This window comes from Mobula birostris, chromosome 9 (assembly GCF_030028105.1).
Source record: "Mobula birostris isolate sMobBir1 chromosome 9, sMobBir1.hap1, whole genome shotgun sequence".
NCBI lineage: Eukaryota > Metazoa > Chordata > Chondrichthyes > Myliobatiformes > Myliobatidae > Mobula > Mobula birostris.
Window position 1 is genome coordinate 127,115,727 of NC_092378.1, and position 18,712 is coordinate 127,134,438.

The 18,712-nt window shown below is 40.9% G+C and overlaps 1 protein-coding gene across 2 annotated transcripts in view; it reads right to left on the reverse strand.

Annotated features, from left to right (window-relative positions):
• The window catches only part of LOC140203053 (centriolar coiled-coil protein of 110 kDa-like), a 62,465-nt gene extending 55,873 nt beyond the window's left edge, over positions 1 to 6,592 (reverse strand). For both annotated transcript variants that reach the window (XM_072268781.1, XM_072268782.1), the window contains exon 1: positions 6,304 to 6,592. The gene's annotated coding sequence lies outside the window, so the exon portion shown is untranslated. The remainder of the gene's footprint in view (positions 1 to 6,303) is intronic.
• Positions 6,593 to 18,712: the final 12,120 nt, after the last annotated feature.

Genomic DNA, 18,712 nt, shown 5'->3' on the forward strand with positions numbered 1-18,712 from the left:
ACGGTGGTGTCTGAAAAGAGGATGCTGTCTAAGTCGCATGCCATCTTGGTCAATCTCTCTCATCCACTACATAATGTACTGAGTGGGGCACAGGAGTACATTCAGCCAGAGACTCATTCCTCCGAGATGCAGCACAGAGCGTCATAGGAAGTCATTCCTGCCAGTGGCCATCAAACTTTACAACTCCTCCCTTGGAGGGTCAGACACCCTGAGCCGATAGGCTGGTCCTGGACTTATTTCATAATTTACTGGCATAATTTACATATTACTATTTAACTATTTATGGTTCTATTACTATTTATTATTTATGGTGCAACTGTAACGAAAACCAATTTCCCCCGGGATCAGTAAAGTATGACTATGACTAACATGTTTTTTACAGTTAGGGTTGCCAACGTTCTCACTCCCAAATAAGGAACAAAAGTAGCAGTCAAATCCCGGGACACTTTACCCCAGGAAAGACTACCATGACCATGAAGCCTTGCGCGGGCACCTGTGCGCGCATGCATGACGTACGCATGTGATGTGCACATGCGTGTACATGCCGATTTTTTCCCCCACAAATCGCTTTTGCCTTCATCTTCCTGACTATACTGTACATACATTATTCCTACTTTGTAAAGGCTGTGCATTTATCATATCATTCCTGCCTTTATTATATGTTAGTGTTATTTATTTTTGGTTTTGTGTGTTATTTGGTATGATTTGTTTGGTTATTTTTTGGGTCTGGAAACGTTCAAAAATTTTTACCATATAAATTAATGGTAATTGCTTCTTCGCTTTACGCTATTTCGGCACAAAAGGTTTCATAGGAACACTCTACCTTAGTAGGGGAAATATGGGACAAGGGCGGTCCCATATGGGACAAACCAATTTAGCCCAATATATGGGATGTCCCGGCAAATACAGGATAGTTGGCAACCCTATGTTCAAGTTCAACAGTGCGTGACAGGGAATGAGGAAAGGTGCAGCTGACTCATATCGTTTCCTCATGGCCCGATAGCACATGCTTTGCGGCCCCGTACTGGTCCGCGGCCCGGTGGTTGGGGACCGCTGCTCAAGAGGGACTAGATCTCACAACACTTTAAGGAAATAGTACACAAAAATTGAGCTCACTGCAAGAGGAATGGAACATAAAAGCAGAGAAGTTATATATAATCTGAACAGCACTCAATTTGGTCACCATGAAGTACTGTCAACTGCTAAGATGTTTTTTTAAAACACTCCAAAAAAATTTTTTTAATATTTGAAGGATACCTGAACTTACTGTTCATTTACTTGAAAGGAGACTGAATTAATATCTCTGTTTGTACTTAACTGGGTGCATTTTTCATTATTGTCTAGTACATAACATCCTTTTTCAAGCAAAACAACCAATGCCAGTCATTCAATCCACTCTCTCACAGATCCTTCAGTTCTCTGTGAAATTCATTCCCCTTCTCTACAGTTTAAAGCATTTGTTTCCTAACTTAGTTTAAACCTCATGAAAGCTACTGACCCTATTTAACTGCTTTTCCCCTATGGATACTGTCTGACCTGCTCAATATTTCTAGCGTATATTTTCCCTACAGGCTTCTTGCATAAAGATTGGTTTAGCTGTGGTCAGTTTGCAAACCCGCTAGTCTAAACTCGAACAAAGACCTCACCCACCATGCATACAGCAATAACCAGCAAATAACTCACAGAGACACACATTACTGATTTAAACAGGGCAACCACACAGAATACCAGTAGATCCAATCCCGGACAAAAGCCCACCCAATGTAGCCCCCCGGCCAGCCTCATGGTTGCTCGGCTCGCTGTCGTCTAGAGAAACAGCCCTCGGCCCCGCCAAACTGGGTAATAAGTTTGTGTAGATGCTGTGTGATGCACCCCACCCTACCCAAATAACAGACAATACACCAGATACGATTAAATGATTTACAGTTTATAGATATTACTGGAACTATATAATTAATACAGAATAAAATATAAAAGGAAAATAAAAGGCGCCACACTTATCAAAGTTCAATCTCTTCGTGCACAAAACAGTTGGAGCTCAGGACCCTTCTTCTTCACCCTGCGACCCCTCAGACCACCTTGACCGGCCACCCGGGACCAACAACGGTGGTTGACCAGACGCTCCACACGAGTCCGTCTCCGCCTCCTCTTCTCACCGAACTCAGGGTCTGACCCCATTAGTGGACTCACCGCACCTGGTCCATCCTCTGTCTCTCTCTCCCCTGCCTTCTGCCCCAAAACCCCGCGCATACAATATCTTACAGATACACCAAAAACATAACAACTATCTCAAAGGGTTCATAACATCTTCTTATTAGTAACGTGATTCAACCAAACTGCTAGCAGGAGGACTTTCTCAGCAGTTAACATAACAAAAGAGCCCTTTCAATTATAACATAACAAAGAAGCCATTTTAATTAGACTACGCAGTGATGTAAAAAAGATACCCCTTACACTTACCCAAGTCTTAAGTTGTGACTTCTATCGTGCCCATTTACTTCTATTTGTGCCAGCAACTCATCTATCTTAGCATATCGGTTAGCGTAATGCTTCACAGTGTCAGTCTGTAAGCAGTTTTTACTTTCTCCCTATGTCTATGGATGCACCAATTTCCTCCCACATTTGAAAGACATTCAGTTAGGATTACATCTTGAACTGTGTTGGTTGTTGATTTAAACAACGCATTTCATTGTATGTTTCGATGTACATGTGACAAATAAAGCTAATCTTTACTTTCAGAAAAAAAATTGCTTTTATCTTTCAATTTTTCTTTATCCTAACTATTTGGTAGTACATTCCCTCTCCACTGTTGAGCAGTAGAGTTACACTTGCAGCATCCAAATCTACTGGAACACTTCCAAGATACAAGGAATTCTGTAAGATCAAAACCATTGCATTTCATCACGTTTTTGACATATTTTTATTTTCCATTATAATTTTTCTTGCAGGAATATGTAAAGTCACAGCACAAGACACAACCAGTGGCCACAGCTAAAAGAACTAACTAGGATGTTTGTCAATATTAGCAGTGAGAGAAAAACTGAGTTAATGTTACAGATGTAGAACTGACAGCAAAACCAGCAGTTCTATTAAAACAGAGAACATGTTACCTGAGATTCTTAAATTCAATTTTGAGTTCAGAAGGCTAGATAAAACTTATATTCTTATTGAATACGGGTCCCTTTCAGAATGGCAGGCAGCGACTAATGGGGTACTGCAAGGCTCAGTGCTGGAACCGCAGCTATTTACAATATACATTACTGATTTAGATGAAGGAATTAAAAGTAATATTAGCAAATTTGCAGATAACACAAAGCTAGGTGGCAGTGTAAAATGTGAGGAGGATGTTATGAGAATGCAGGGTGACTTGGACAGGCTGGGTGAGTGGGCAGATGCATGGCAGATGCAGTTTAATGTGAGGTTATCCACTTTGGTGGCAAAAACAGGAAGGCAGATTACTATTTGAATGGTGTCAAGTCAGGAAAAGGGGAAGTACAATGAGATCTAGGTGTCTTTGTTCATCAGTCACTGAAAGTAAGCATGCAGGTACAGCAAGCAGTGAAGTAAACTAATGGCATGTTAGCCTTCATAACAAGGGGAATTGAGTATAGGAGCAAAGAGGTCCTTCTGCAGTTGTACAGGGCCCTGGTGAGACCACACCTGGAGTATTGTGTGCAGTTTTGGCCTCCAAATTTGAGGAAGGACATCCTTGCTATTCAGGGAGTGCAACGTAGATTCACAAGGTTAATTCCTGGGATGGTAGGACTGCCATATGTTGAAAGATTGGAGCGACTGGGCTTGAATACACTGGAATTTAGAAGGATGAGAGGGAATCTGATTAAGAGATTAGACACACTAGAGGCAGGGAACATGTTCCCGATGTTGGGGGAGTCCAGAACCAGAGGCCACAGTTTAAGAATAAGGGGTAGGCCATTTAGAACGGAGTTGAGGAAAAACTTTTTCACCCAGAGAGTTGTGGATCTGTAGAATGCTTTGCCTCAGAAGGCAGTGGAGGCCAATTCTCTGGATGCTTTCAAGAAAGAGTTAGATAGAGCTGTTAAAGATAGTGGAGTTAAGGGATATGGGGAGAAGGCAGGAACGGGGTACTGATTGTGGATGATCAGCCATGATCACAGTGAATGGTGGTGCTAGCTCGAAGGGCCGAATGGCCTACTCCTGCACCTATTGTCTATTGAATTTTTGAGTCCAGAAGTCCATATGAAAAATGGTGTGGTTTTCGTCAAGGTAAAGCAATGCAGGAAAGCAAAGGCAAAAAGGCAGATAGATCAGAATGGGATCTGATCCGATACGAATAGAGAGCAGGTAGCAACACTCAAGGATAAAGGAGGGAATATATGCTTGGAGTCAGAGGATGTGAGAGGTCCTAAATGAATATTTTATATTAGTATTTACCAAGGACTTGGAGGATAGAGAGATATGAAGGTAGTGCTGGGTCTCTCAAAGAATATTAAGGTGGTAAGTCTGCAAAGCCTGACAAGATATAACCCAGGTTATTGAGAGAGACAAAATACGATATTGCTGGGGCCTTGACAAATAATTTCAGGGCCTCTTTAACCACAGCTGAGGTCCTGGAGGACTGGGAAGTAGCTAATGAAGTTCAATCTTCAAGAAGAAAATAAAGATAAATCCGGAAGCTACAGACCAGTGAACCTCATATGAGTGGAAGGGAAGTTACATAGAGGATTTTTAGGGAATAAGTTGATGGACATTTGAAAAATTATGCTCTAATTAGGGGCAGAAAGCAGGCCACATCTTACTAACTTAGTAAGAACTTTTCAAGAGGTGATTACGATGATTGAAGAGCTGTTGATGTTATCTACATAGATTATAGTGAGGCATTTGACTAGGTCCCCCCATGGAAGGCTCATCCAAACGATTAAGGTGTGTGGGATCTACGCAAATTGGCTATTTGGATTCAGAAGTGGCTTGTTAATAGAAGAAAGAGGGTAGTGATGGATAGGACTTATTCTAGCTGAAGATTTGTGACTAGAGGTATTCCACAGGGATCCGTACTGGGTCCTCTGCTGCTTGTGATAAAAATGACCTGGATGAAAACATATACAAGTATGTTAGTAAGTTTGCAGACAATACAAAACATTGGTGGTGGTATTATAGATCACATAGACGACTGCCAAAGAATACAGCGGATATAGATCAGTTGCAGATATGGGTGGAGAAATAGGCAGATGAAGTTTAACCTGGCCAGATATGAAGCACTGCACTTTGTGAGATCAAATGTAAAGAGACAGTATCCTGTTAATGACAAGACACTTCACAGTGTTGATGTGCAGAGGGATCTTGGGGTCCAAGTCCAAATCTGCCTGGAAGTTACTATATAGGTTGATACAGTAAAGGCAGCATATGGCATTCTTACTCTGTATCAAATTAAATTCAAGAGTCGGGAAGTTAAGTTCATAAAACTCTTAGTGTCCATTTCTGTTGTGCCATTACAGGAAGGCGGTTGAGGTGTTGGAAAAGGTGCACAGGAAGCTTACTGGGTGAGAGAACATATGCTGTCAGAGGTTAAACAAACCTGGATTTGTTTTCCATGAACTGGCAGAGGCTGAGGGGGGATCTGATAGAGGTTTCTAAGATTATCAGATTGAAATGTCTAATATCAGAGGCCCTGTGAAGGTAAGAGGGGTTAAGTTCAAAGCTGATGTGGGACACAATTCACACACACACACACACAGTGATGGGTATCTGGAATGTACTGCTAGGGATGGTGATGGAGGCAAATACAGCTGACATATTATCAGGAATGTTAGATAAGCACATGAAGGTGCAGGAAATGGAAGCATATGGACACCATGTCAACGGAAAGGATTAGTTTAGTTGGGTATTTGGTTACTAATTTAATTAGTTTGGCACAATATGGTGGGCCAAAGGGTTTTACCTGCGTTGTACATTTTAAATACTTCATCTTATTGAATGGCAGCGCAGACACGAAGTGGCCAATGGCCTCCACCTGCCTCTCGCTCATACCAATGTGGTGTGAAATACAGAAAAGCCTAACTTCACAAATATAACATGTCACATTAAGAAAACAGTAGTACATGGCAAAGAATGAAGCGACGAGAGTGTAAACGGATATCAACAGCCATGTTTTTGGGCAGATAGTTATATTTACAACTGACAGTAAATCACATGACCAACAAACAATAACTGGCAGCCTTAATCAACAAAACCTCAAAAAAGTTAACCTTGCAAATAGAAAACAGGTTGCAATTGGACCCACAAGGATAGATTCAAAAGCATTAACAGCGTGAACACCGGACTTACCAGATCAAGCCGACACCAGGACAAGAACTGCACCGGTTCGCAGAGTCGCCAGTATCCGTTAAAATGCGGCGGCTGATACGCTGGGCCTGAGAAGAGGGGCGCGGCTGTTGCTCTCGCAGCCGGCAGTTTGACTGCAGCGCAGGCTCTGGATCGTTAGCTGCCCCGCAAAGGGACAGCGACGGCTGCCCTAGTTCGGCCCGCTGTAAGCGCCTGGGAAGGAGGAGACGCTACCGCCACTGTCCTGCTTCCCGCACCGACTGGCGCCCGCCATCTGCCCAGCTCAAACAGGCCGACGTCACCTGGCAACCAGGCCCGCATCCCATTGGCTGTGACTGACGGAGACATTTCCGGGTCGGCTCCTGCCACATGGCTACTCCAGGGCAATGGAGCTGTGCTTCTCTGCCGTCTCTTTACCATGAATTCCTTCAAACGTGGAATCTCTCTGGGATTACCTCCTCGCAACTGCAGTATCTAACTGTTGCTATCATTCTCTGCTCTCCTGCGTTACTATTCCGACCTATTGTACCCAAATGTCCTGAAATCCACAGCGGACTTGAGAACTAAAGCCAGAATACAGAATGAAGCCATTCAGTCCATGGATAAAAGATCAACCATCAACTCATCTTGTCTGGTACTTCATGAAAACTCTTGTCATAAATATTTACGACAAAGTTAGGCAGTAATTTCACATGCACGTATCATGGGACAGCACACAAAACACAAGAGGGATTCAGCAAGTCAGGCAGCATCTATGAAGAAGAATAAATATTCAGAAGGCATTTGATAAGGTGCCACACATGAGGCTGCTTAACAAGATAAAACCCTATGGTGTTATAGGAAAGATACTGGCTGGTATGGATAGAGGAATGGATGACAGGCAAGAGGCAACGAGTGGGAATAAAGGGGGCTTTTTCTAGTTGGCTGCCAGTGGCTAGTGGTGTTTCTCAGGCATCAGTATTGAGACCACTGCTTTCACATTGTTTGCCAATAATTTGGATAATGGAACTGATGGCTTTGTAAAAAAGTTTGCGGATGATATGAAGATAGGTGGAGGGGTAGATAGTGCTGAGGAAGCAATGCAATTGTAGCAGGACTTAGACAAATTGGAAGAATGGGTAAAAAAAGTGGCAGATGTAATACAGTGTTGGGAAATGTATGATAATATATTTTGGTAAAAGGAAGAATAGTACGGACTATTATCTAAATAGGGAGAAGGTTCAAACATCAGAGGTGAAGTGGGACTAAGGAGTCCTCGTGCAGGACTCCCAGAGGGCTAATTTACAGGTTGAGTCTATGGTAAAGAAGGCAAATGCAATGTTGGCATTTATTTCAAGGGGAATAGAATATAAAAGTAAAGAGATAATGCTAAGGCTTTATAAGTCAGTAGTCAGGCTGAACTTGGAGTATTGTCAACAGTTCTGGGCCCCTTATCTCTTTATTGTCATTGGTGCTATCTTACCAGTGCCCTATACTAGAGTAATAGGACTTCCTTACTCCTGAAACCCTCTAGTTATAAAGACTAACATATCATTTACCTTTCTATTTGCTTGCTACAAATGTTTATTTGGCCTTTATTAATGAGTACAAGCATACCTTGGTGCCTTTGAACATCAATACTATATAATCTCACTATTGAATGAATCATATGCTTTCTGATTATGTTCAACAAATGTCTTCACTCAGGGAGTCATTAGAGTGTGGAATGAGCTGCCAGCACAGGTGGTGCTTGCGAGCTCAATTTCAAAAAGTTTGGATAGCTACACGGATAGTAGGGGTATGGAGGGCTATGGTCCCAATGCAGTTTGATGGGAGTTGGCAGTTTAAATGGTTTTGACATGGACCAGATGGGCCAAAGGGCCTGTTTCTGTGCTGTACTTCTCCATGACTCTGAAAATCAAAGTAAATGACATCCAGTTTCTCTCCTTTGTCCATGCTGCTTGTTACTTCATCGAAGAACACTAACAGAATTGTCAGGCAAGATTTCCCTTGACAGAAGCCATGCTGACTTTGGCTTATTTTATCATTCGTCTCCGAGTTCCTTGAAACCTCATCCTTAATAATAGACTCCAACACTTTCCCAACCACTGAAGTGAGGTTAACTGGTCTATAATTTCCTTTCTCTTGCTTTCCTCCCTTCCTAAAGAGTGACATTTGCAATCCTCCAGTCCTCCAGGACCATGCCAGAATCAAATGATTCTTGAAAAATCATAACCAATGCATCCACCAACTCTTCAGCAACCTCTCTCAGGACTCTGGGATGTAGTCCATCTGGCCCAGGTGACTTATCCACTTTAAGACCTTTGAGTTTGCCTAGAACTTTTTCCCCTGTAATAGCAGTGGCACTCATTCCTGCTCCCTGACACTTATGAACCTCTATCACACTGCTAGTGTCTTCCACAGTGAAGACAGGTGCAAAGTACCCATTAAGTTCATTTGCCATTTCTTTGTCCCCCACTACTACCTCACCAGCATCATTTTCCAGTGGTCCGATATCAACTCTCTCCTCTCTTTTACTCTTTATATAACTGAAAAAACTTTTGGTATCCTGCTTTATATTATTGGCTAGTCTGCACTCATATTTCACCTTTTCTCTTCTTATAGCTTTTTTAGTTGCCTTTTGTTGGATTTTAAAAGCTTCCCAATCATCCAACTTCCCACTCATTTTTGATACTTTATATGTCCTTACCTTGGTTTTTATGCAGTCCTTAACTTCCCTTGTTAGCCATGGTTGCTTACCCCTGCCATTTTAGAACTTCTTCCTCTGTGGGACTATTTTTATCCTGTGCCTTGTGACCTATTCCCAGAAACTTCAGCCATCATCCCCGCCATTATCCTCCTCCAATTCACCTCGACAAGCTCCTCTCTCATGCCTCGGTAATTCCTTCTATTCCATTGTGATACTGATACATGTGAGTTATGCCTCTCCCTCTCAAACTGCAGTATGAATTCAATCATATTATGATCACTGCTTCCTAAGGGTTCCTTTATGTTAAGCTCCCTAATGAGATCTGGGCTATTACACAACACCCAAGTTAAGATAGCCTTTCCCTGAATAGACTCAAGCACAAGTTGCTCTGAAAAGCTATCTCGTAGGGATTTAACAAATTCCCCTTTTTGCGATCCAACATCAACCTAATTTTCCCAATCCCCTTGCATATTGAAGTCCCCTATTACATTTTTTCATTACCCTTATTACATGCCTTTTCCAGTTCCCTTTGCAATCTCAACCCCACATCTTGGCTACTATTTGGAGGGATATATATGATTCCCACAATGGTTTTATTATCCTTGCAGTTTCTTAACTCTACCCATGAAGTTTCAACATTCTCTGACCCTATGTCCCCTCTTTCTAAAGATGTAATTCCATCTTTTGCCAGCAGACTCACACCACCACCTATGCCTTTCTGTCTGTCCTTTTGATACAAAATGTATCCTTTAATGTTAAGCTCCCAACTATGGCCTTCTTCAGTCACAACGCAGTGATGCCCACATGTCATACCAAGCAATCTCTAATTGCGCCATGAGTTTGTCCACCTTATTCCGAATGCTATGTGCATTTAAATACAGCACCTTCAGTCCTGTATTCTTTGCCCTTTTGAATTTTGCCTCGGTGGTACAACTTAACTCTTTCTTCTGTCTGCATTTGTACCCAATCACTGGCTTTTTGCACTATAGGCAGTGCACATGTCCAGAAAGAATAGATTGGGTGAGGTCTACTTCACATTACTACCACAGTTAACAGTTTAGGAACAGCATCTTCCATTTTTCCATCAGATTTTTGAACAGTCTATGAACACTACCCCATTATTCCTCTTTATTTATTTATTTTACTTTTTATTGTAACTTATAGCAATGTTTTATGTCTTGCACTGTACTGCTGCCATGAAAACAAGTTTCTTGACATACACTCAGTGGCAACTTAAGTAGGTACACCTGTATACCTGCACATTAATGCAAATATCTAATCAGCCAATCATGTGACAGCAACTCATTGCATAAAAGCATGCAGTCATGGTCAAGAGGTTCAGTTGTTGTTCAGACCAAATATCAGAAATGGGGAAGAAAAGTGATCTAAGTGAATTTGACCATAGAATGATTGTTGTTGCCAGACAGGGTGGTTTGAATATTTCAGAAGATGCTGTTCTCTTGGGATTTTCATGCACAACAGTCTTTAGGGTTTACATAGAATGATGTGAAAGACAAAAAAACATTCAGAAAGTGACAGTTCTGTGGGCAAAAATTGCCTTGTTAATTAGAGAGGTCAGAGAAGAATGGCCAGACTGGCTCAAGCTGACAGGAGGGTGACAGTAACTCAAGTAACCATGTGTAACAACAGTGGTGTGCAGAAAAGCATCTCTGAACACAGAACACATTAAACCTTGAGTTGGATGGATGACAGCAGCAGAAGATCATGAACATACCCTCAGTGGCCACTTTAATAGGCACAGGAGGTACCTAATAAAGTGGTCACTGAATGTATATCAGAAATAATAAACCTGATTCTGATTATAAGTTTATCACAGATCATCAGAAGAAGTAAAGAGGTTATAATAAGGCAAGAGTGTTATTATTAGGGACATTGTGGGTAATATTGTGAGGAAATAACCTGGAAATTAGGGTAAGAGAGCAACTTTACATTTGGAGATGATTGAGAGTTTAATTTAAAAAAAGGCAGACTAAACATAGATGGAATTTGAGAATCAGACAAGCACATAATGTAGTTGTGGAGATCAGATATGGAAGAGGGCAGTTGTGGGAATATAATACAAATAGTAATAACCATGATACATAACACAGTTATAGTACTTTGTGCCATTTTTCTAAGGTTGCACTAAAGTTCTAGCAAAGAAGAAAAGAACCCTATGGAAATTTGCTTGTAATTTTTGACAAAAGTGGAGTTAGCAGGATCATGGTTTCTTCAGGAAGTTCTACAGTCTAGCAACAAATTGGTTAGGGCACTGTATCCAGCAGTTCTACTTATTGTAATCAGTTGGCAGCATTGGCGTTGGAAAGGACAAGTTATAACATTGCCATGTTTCTGTATGATAGGGGACACACCATGTTTATATAGAAACCTTGATGCCCAGAACTAATCAGTCACCCTGTAAGAATCTCTTCATCTCTGTATAATATTGAGTTGTTGAGAGCTGTAAAAAAAAAGCAAGAAATACTGTTGCATAAATAAATAAGACCTGCTATTTATTATTGTTAACAAAGAGTTAAGAGGGGGTGGCGTGGGGTGATTTGCATTGCTGAGAAAGTTGCCTTTTATTTTTCAAAAACAGAGAGGATAATTTTAGATTTCTACTACATTTTTGTGTCCAGTTGTGAATATCATACTTTGGGAAAGATGTCTAGATCCTGGAGAAGATGGAAAGGAGATTTAGTGGAATGGGTATCAGTGACAAAAGAAATCAGTTAAGTGAAGGAATAATCTGGAATTGTTCTCCTTGATGCACATGCTGTCAATCAATTGAACAAAAAAGTGCTTTATTATTACTTCTAATTGTAATACATAATGATTTCCACAGGGGAGCACTATGTTAATGTTACAATTTTGGAAAAAAAGAACTGAATATGTTGGAACTCAAGAGCTTCTGCTGTAAGTCTGGAGCAATGCATACAAATTGCTGGAGGAACTCATAGTATAGTAGTTATAGTAGTCATCATTGATCCCAGGGGATATTGGTTTTTGTTACAGTTGCCCCATAAATAATTAAATAGTAATAAAACCTTAAATAGTTAAATAGTAATATGTAAATTATGCCAGGAAATAAGTCCAGGACCAGCCTATTGGCTCAGGGTGTCTGAGGAGGAGTTGTGAAGTTTGATGGCCACAGGCAGGAATGACTCCCTTATGACGCTCTGTGCTGCATCTTGGTGGAATGAGTCTCTGACTGAATGTACTCAGCAGGCCAGGCAGCAATAATGTAGGAAATAAAGGGTTGACATTTCGGACTGAGATGTAGATTGTTCATTCCCCTTTATAGATGCTGCCTGACCTGCTGAGTTCCTCCAGCATTTTGTGTGTGTTGCATATGTTGGAAATCCAAAACATAAAACAGAAAATGTTGGAAACACTTTGCAGGTCAGGTAAAACCCACAGAATGTGAAACTGTTAACATTTCAAGTTAGTTTCGGTTGAGGAGTCCCAGACCTGGAAAACTGTTCCTTTTTCCACAGATGCTGTTGAACGTTTCCAGCACTTCTTTACCCAAGAAAATTTGAACTATTTTATTAGGTTTGTTGCTGACTTTGAGAGTGGAGCTCAGCACAGAGTTTGTTCTTTTGTTAAGTATTTAAAACTCATGCCAGATTAGGTAGATTAGAGAGGAGCAGGAGCCACAATACTAAGTTCAGTAAGATCTGATTTAGGTTAGACATCTCAGCAGTTGCTTCTTCCAAAGGCTGGAAAACATTATCCTTTTTAGTGATGCAGAGTGGTGTTCTGAATTTCTTCAAATAAGAATAAACCTTCTGGTTGGATACATGTCATGCCCAACAAAACAGAGATTCTGCAGGGTATTTAGACCCAGCAAACATTTTAGTAATAATTTTGGTTGTTGATAATTGCATAGAAGAATAACAATAAATTACACACAGTGGCTTGGGTTTTTAAATTTTTTTCTCACAGAGATCCCATGCTTGTGATAGAAACTTGAGATAGGTCATCTGGGTGAGTGGTGTCCTAATAACAAACTTACACTCAATGTCAGCAAGACCAAGGAACTGGTAGTGGACTCTAGGAAGCGGAAGTCAGGTGAACATACACTAGTCCCGATTGAGGTGTCTGCAGCGGAAACAGTAACCATATTCAAGTTCCTGGTAGTCAACATCTCAGAGGGACAAGTACCTAGATGCAACCAAGATGAAGGAACAACAGGGTCTCACCTTAAAATTTTATGGAGATTTGGCATGTCATCGAAGAAACTTGACAAAATTCTACGGATGTATAGTAGAAAGCATTTTGACTGATTGCTTGACAGCCTCGTATGGAAACTCCAATGCACAGGAACACAAGAGGCTACAGAGAGTGGTATGCTCCCTTCTCACTTCTATCATCAGGCACCTTAGATCCCACATCACCAGCTTCAGGAACAGTTATTACCCTACAACCATCAGGCTTCTGAAGCAGCGTGGATAACTTCACTCACCTCAACACTGAACTGTCACTGTGACCTATAGGCTCACTTTCAAGGACTACAACTCATATTCTCAGTATTTTTGTTTATTGTTATTTGTACGATTTCTCTTCTTTTTCATATTGGTTGTTCATCAGTCTTTATTTGTGTATGGGTTTTTGTGGATTGTATTGTATTTTATTTTCCTGGAAATGCCTGCAAGAAACATGAACCTCAAGGTAGTATACGGTTACATATACATGCTTTAATAATAAATTTACTTTGACTTTGGTGGATTCTTTCAGTTCCGTTGAGGGTACAACTCTCCCCATACTTGACATCTACAAGGGGCAATGTCTCAGGAAGGCAGCATCTATCATCAGAGACCACCTTGGCCACGCCCTCTTCTAGATGCTGCCATCAGGCATGGAGGGTACAGGTGTTTGAAGACCCCCACCACAAGGTTCAACAAAAACTTCTTCCCTACTGCCATCAAGTTCTTGAACCAGCCTGATAATCCTTAACACTACATTAGAATTGTTTTTCTTATCTCTCTCGATCTTGCACTAGTGTTGTTAAATTTATTTTGTCTTTTATTTTGCGTAAGTGTAAATTATGTATAACTTATGTTAATTTAAGTTTATATTAACTTATGTTTGTCCTTATCTTGTAATGTACTGTGTTGGTGTTGCAAAAAGCTAAATTTCATGGCATTTATACCCTGTGTAGTTACACCAGCAACAAGAATAAACTTCAACTTTCAGTTGGACTGTACTTTGTCTATATTGTAATGCACAAGGTATCACAATTGTATCAGGTCAACTGGATGGGCCATATGATATTTCCCATTTCCTTATAACTTATATTTTCATAAGGTTAAATGGAGATTTATTAGAGTTTAATAAGCTCTAAGGATTCTAATGAAATAGGGGGTGAAATTCTCTCAGTAGCTGGAGGGTTGGTAACCTCAGCTAATTGGCCACCAGCTGACAGTGACATTGCCTGGCAGTTTTAATCTGTGTCCTGCTAAAAGTTTCCAATTCCGCTGAATGCTCTATTTCTATTTATATTGTAAGTTTATCTGTCAGACAATCTGCATTTCTAGGATCAAGGCCAAGCACCCAACCAACTCTTCTCTTGGCTCAGTAGAAAAACATCATCAATATTGCAGCTTAATAAGTCAGAGACATAGAGCAATTCAGTATAGAAAAAGGCCCATTGGCCAAACTTGTCCATGCCAACCATAATGGCTAACTGAGCTAATCTTCCTCGTCTATCTTTAACTCATATCCCTCTAAAACTTTCCTATCCATATAACCATTCAAATCAACTGATGTAATCGCAGTTGCTGAAACCGCTTCCTCTGGCAGCTCCTCCCATATAGTCACCATTCTTTGCGTGGAAAAGCTTGCAAGTAATTCTACTGATTTGTTTCATCTGACAAGTAATCTGCCATTTTCACCAATCAATATATTTGTAATTAATAATTAACTAAAAGTTAAATTGTCCATTACTTTTACCTCAATAATATGTTTCTGTTGAGTATGAAGCAGCTTCCAAAAGACTAATATTTAATTACTGGAGTCTCCAGGATAATCTGGCTGGGCTGTGAACATATATTAACTATTAAAATATCCTAGCAATATGTTCTCGAACAGCATGATTGTACTTGAACTGTTAGCTTTTGATACCCCTTTCTAGTTAATTCAATGACATAGACTTTTATAGAATTATTAGAATGGTGACATCAGAGAGGAAGCTATTTAGCCCATCATGTCCATACATAGTAGGAGAATTAAGAGTTATGGGGAAAAGGCAGGTAGGTGGAGATGAGTCCATGGCCAGATTAGCCATGATCTTATTGAATGGTGGAGCAGACTCAAAGGGCTAGATGGCCTACTTCTGCTCCTTTTTCTTATGCTTTTATGCCAATCTTCTGCAAGAGAAACTTAGGAGTTCACCAACAGCCCTGTAATTGTAACCGTGCATTTTTTCTCCACTATGTAATTATTCAGTTCCCTCTGAAACTTGACAGTAGAACCTATTTCTACCACATCTGTAGGCAGTGCAAACCAGATTTCATCCATAACTTGCACAAAAAGTGTTTTTCCACAAGTAGATCTTGAATAGCCTGCCCTTTATTTTATACCTGTGATCTTTAGCTCTTGACTGGTACACCAAAGGAAACAGCCTGCCACTTTTCACTCTGTCTAGATCTCTGAACATTTTCAATAATGCCAAATTTCTCTGATTCCTCAAAGAATCCTGTGTAATCCTGTGTAACTGTGGCCTTTCATCCTAGGAACTTTTCTTGTTAATTTCCTTAGTACTTCTCTAATGTCTTCACAACCCACCATAATGTGGCAACCAGAAATTTACATCTAACTCCTGTTGGGGCTGGAGCAGTATAAAATTAAGGATAGATTCCCTACTTTTGCACTCAGTCTTTATTAACAAAGCCTAAAATTGTTCAAGTATTATTAACTACTATAAAATTAATAAGACATACCCCATAATATGTATACACAAACTGCTCAGTCCATCTTTTTCTGCACCCCTTTGAGAACAGTATCCTTTTTTCTTTATTGTATCACTTCACTTTTCACATTAAACTTCATCTGCCAGCCTGTTAACATCCTGTCACAATCTATCACTTTCCTCTTCACAATACTGCCAAATTTTCTGTGATCTGTACATTCAGAAATTATGGCGTACATTTCCAGGTCTGGGTAATTAATATGGAGCAGCAAAAGCTATGGTTCTAACACCAATTCATCTTCTCTCAGTCTGGAAACCAACCACTTATCCCCATCACCTGCTGTTTGTTACTTAGCCAACATCATACTCATGCACAAGAAAACCTGCAGATGCTGGAAATCCAAACAACACACACAAAATAAGGCAGGTGAGGCAGTATCTATGGAAAAGAGTAAACAGTTGATGTTTCTGGCCCAAGCCCATTCTCTCAGCCTGAATTGTCAACTGTACTCTTTTCCATAGATGCTGCTTGGCCTGCTGAGTTCCTTCAGCATTTTGTGTGTGTATGTTGCATCACACCCATGCTATCAGTAACCCTTTCCTTCCTAAATGCCTTCACCTTTCCCAATAGTCCTGCTGCAACTTACTAGAGCAGGGGCTTTGCCACAAACCATGTAGTGTAAGTGTGTCCTTGTTGGAAACATAGATTCTGTGGGGGCTTAGCAGAATGGGCATTGAGAGAATATTTTCCCTCACGACAGAATCTAGAAGTAGGACAGAGTTTTAGAATATGGAGTTACTCACTGGAGATGGGTTAAAGTAAGAATTTCTTCTTTCAAAGGGCCATGAAGTTTTGGAAATCAATCTTTGGTAATAGAAGAAGTAGTCAATGATAGATGTTTGGGCCTTGGTGCTGTCAAGAGTCATGAGAAACAGGCAGCAACATGCAGGGGAGGCAATTGGTTAAACACAGCATGAAACCATTCCCTGTAGTGGAGTTATATAAAATCAATTGGCAATGGTTTAAATTCAGAGATCCAAATAAACTTATTATCAAAGTACATATGGCACCATATACTACTCCAAGATTCATTTTCTTGCAGCCATTCACTGTAGAACAAAGACATACAACACAATCAATGAAAAAAAACTACAAAGGCTGACAAGCAACCAAAATGCAAATCAAGACAAACTGTGCAATTAGAAAAAAATTAATAATATATACATAAATAAATAATACTGAGAACACGAGTTGTAGAGTCTTCCAATTGAGTCCATGGGTTGAGTTCAGTGGTCAGTTCAATGTTGAGGTGAGCGAATTTATCCACATTGCTTCAGGAGTCTGATAGGTGGATGGTAATAATTGTTCCTCAACCTGGTGATGTGGGGCCTAAGGCTCATATACCTCCTTCCCTATGGCAGCAGTGAGAAGCGAGCATGGCCCGGATGATGGAGTTCTGGTGGTGAATGCTGCTTTCTCGTGGCAGCACTCCTTGTAGATGTGCTCATTGGTGGGGAGGGCTTTTCCTGTGATGGACTGGCCTGTATCCACCACATTTTATAGGCTTTACTGTTCTTGGGCAATGGTGTTTCCATATCAGGCAGTGATGTAACCCAGTCAAGACACTCTCCATTGTGCCTCTGTAGAAGTTTGTTAATGTTTTTGATGACCTACCAAATCTGTGCAAACTTCTCAGAAAGTAGAGCTCCTTTGTTTTTGCGACATTGAGGAAGAGGTTGTTTTCTTGACACCACTGTGTCAGAGAGGTAACTTCTTCCCTGTAGGCCACCTCATTATTGTTTGAGATTAGGCCAAACAATGTAGTGTTGTCAGCAAATTTAATTAGCAGATTAGAGCTGTGGGTAGCGACACAGACATGGGTATACAGGGAGTAAAGGAGGAGATTTAGTACACAGCCCTGAGGGGCTCCTGTGTTGACAGTCAGAGGGGTGGAGGTGAGGGAGCCCACTTTTACCACCTGCCGGCGATCTGACAGGAAGTTCAGGCTCCAGCTGCACAAGTCAGGGTCAAGGCTGAGGTCTCTGAGCCTCCTGTCAGATCAGAGAATAAATAATAACACCAAGGAATTTAGAGTTACTGACCCTCTCGGCTTCTAGTTCCCTCACAAGAACTGGCTCAAGGACCTCCAGCTTCTTCTTCCTGTAGTCAATAATCAACTGTTTGGTCTTGCTGACCTTGAGTGAGAGGCTGTTGTTGTGGCACCATTCAGCCAGATTTTCAATCACCTCCTATATGCTGATTCGTCACCACCTTTGATTTGGCTAACAACAGTGGTGTTGTTAGTAAAATTAAATATAGCGGTGCTGTTGTACTTAGCGTCCAGACAGTACAAGGTGAGGAGCGCAGGGGGCCAAGCACACAGCCTTGTGTGGCACCAGTGCTCATGGTGATTGTGGAGGCGATGCTGTTGCCAATCTGAACTGACTGGGTCTGTAAGTGAGGAAATTGAGGATCCAATTTCATAGGAAGTTATTGAGGCCTGGGTCTTAGGGTGAGGGACAAATAGCTTGGAGGGGATCTAAAGATTCTGAGAGTGCTTGGAAAGTGAAACAGCCCTCCTAAAAGGATGGAGAAGGTAGGCATTCTCACAATATTTATGAACAGACAAGACAGCACACCTTTGCTTCTACTTCCTCAGAACACTAATAAAATGTCTCCAATGACCCTCACCAATTATTGCAGAAGCACCATAGAAAGCATCCTTTCTGGGTGCATTGCAGTTGGTATGGCAGCTGCTCAACCCAAGGACACTCGAAATTGTACAGCGTTGTGAATGCAACCCAGTCGA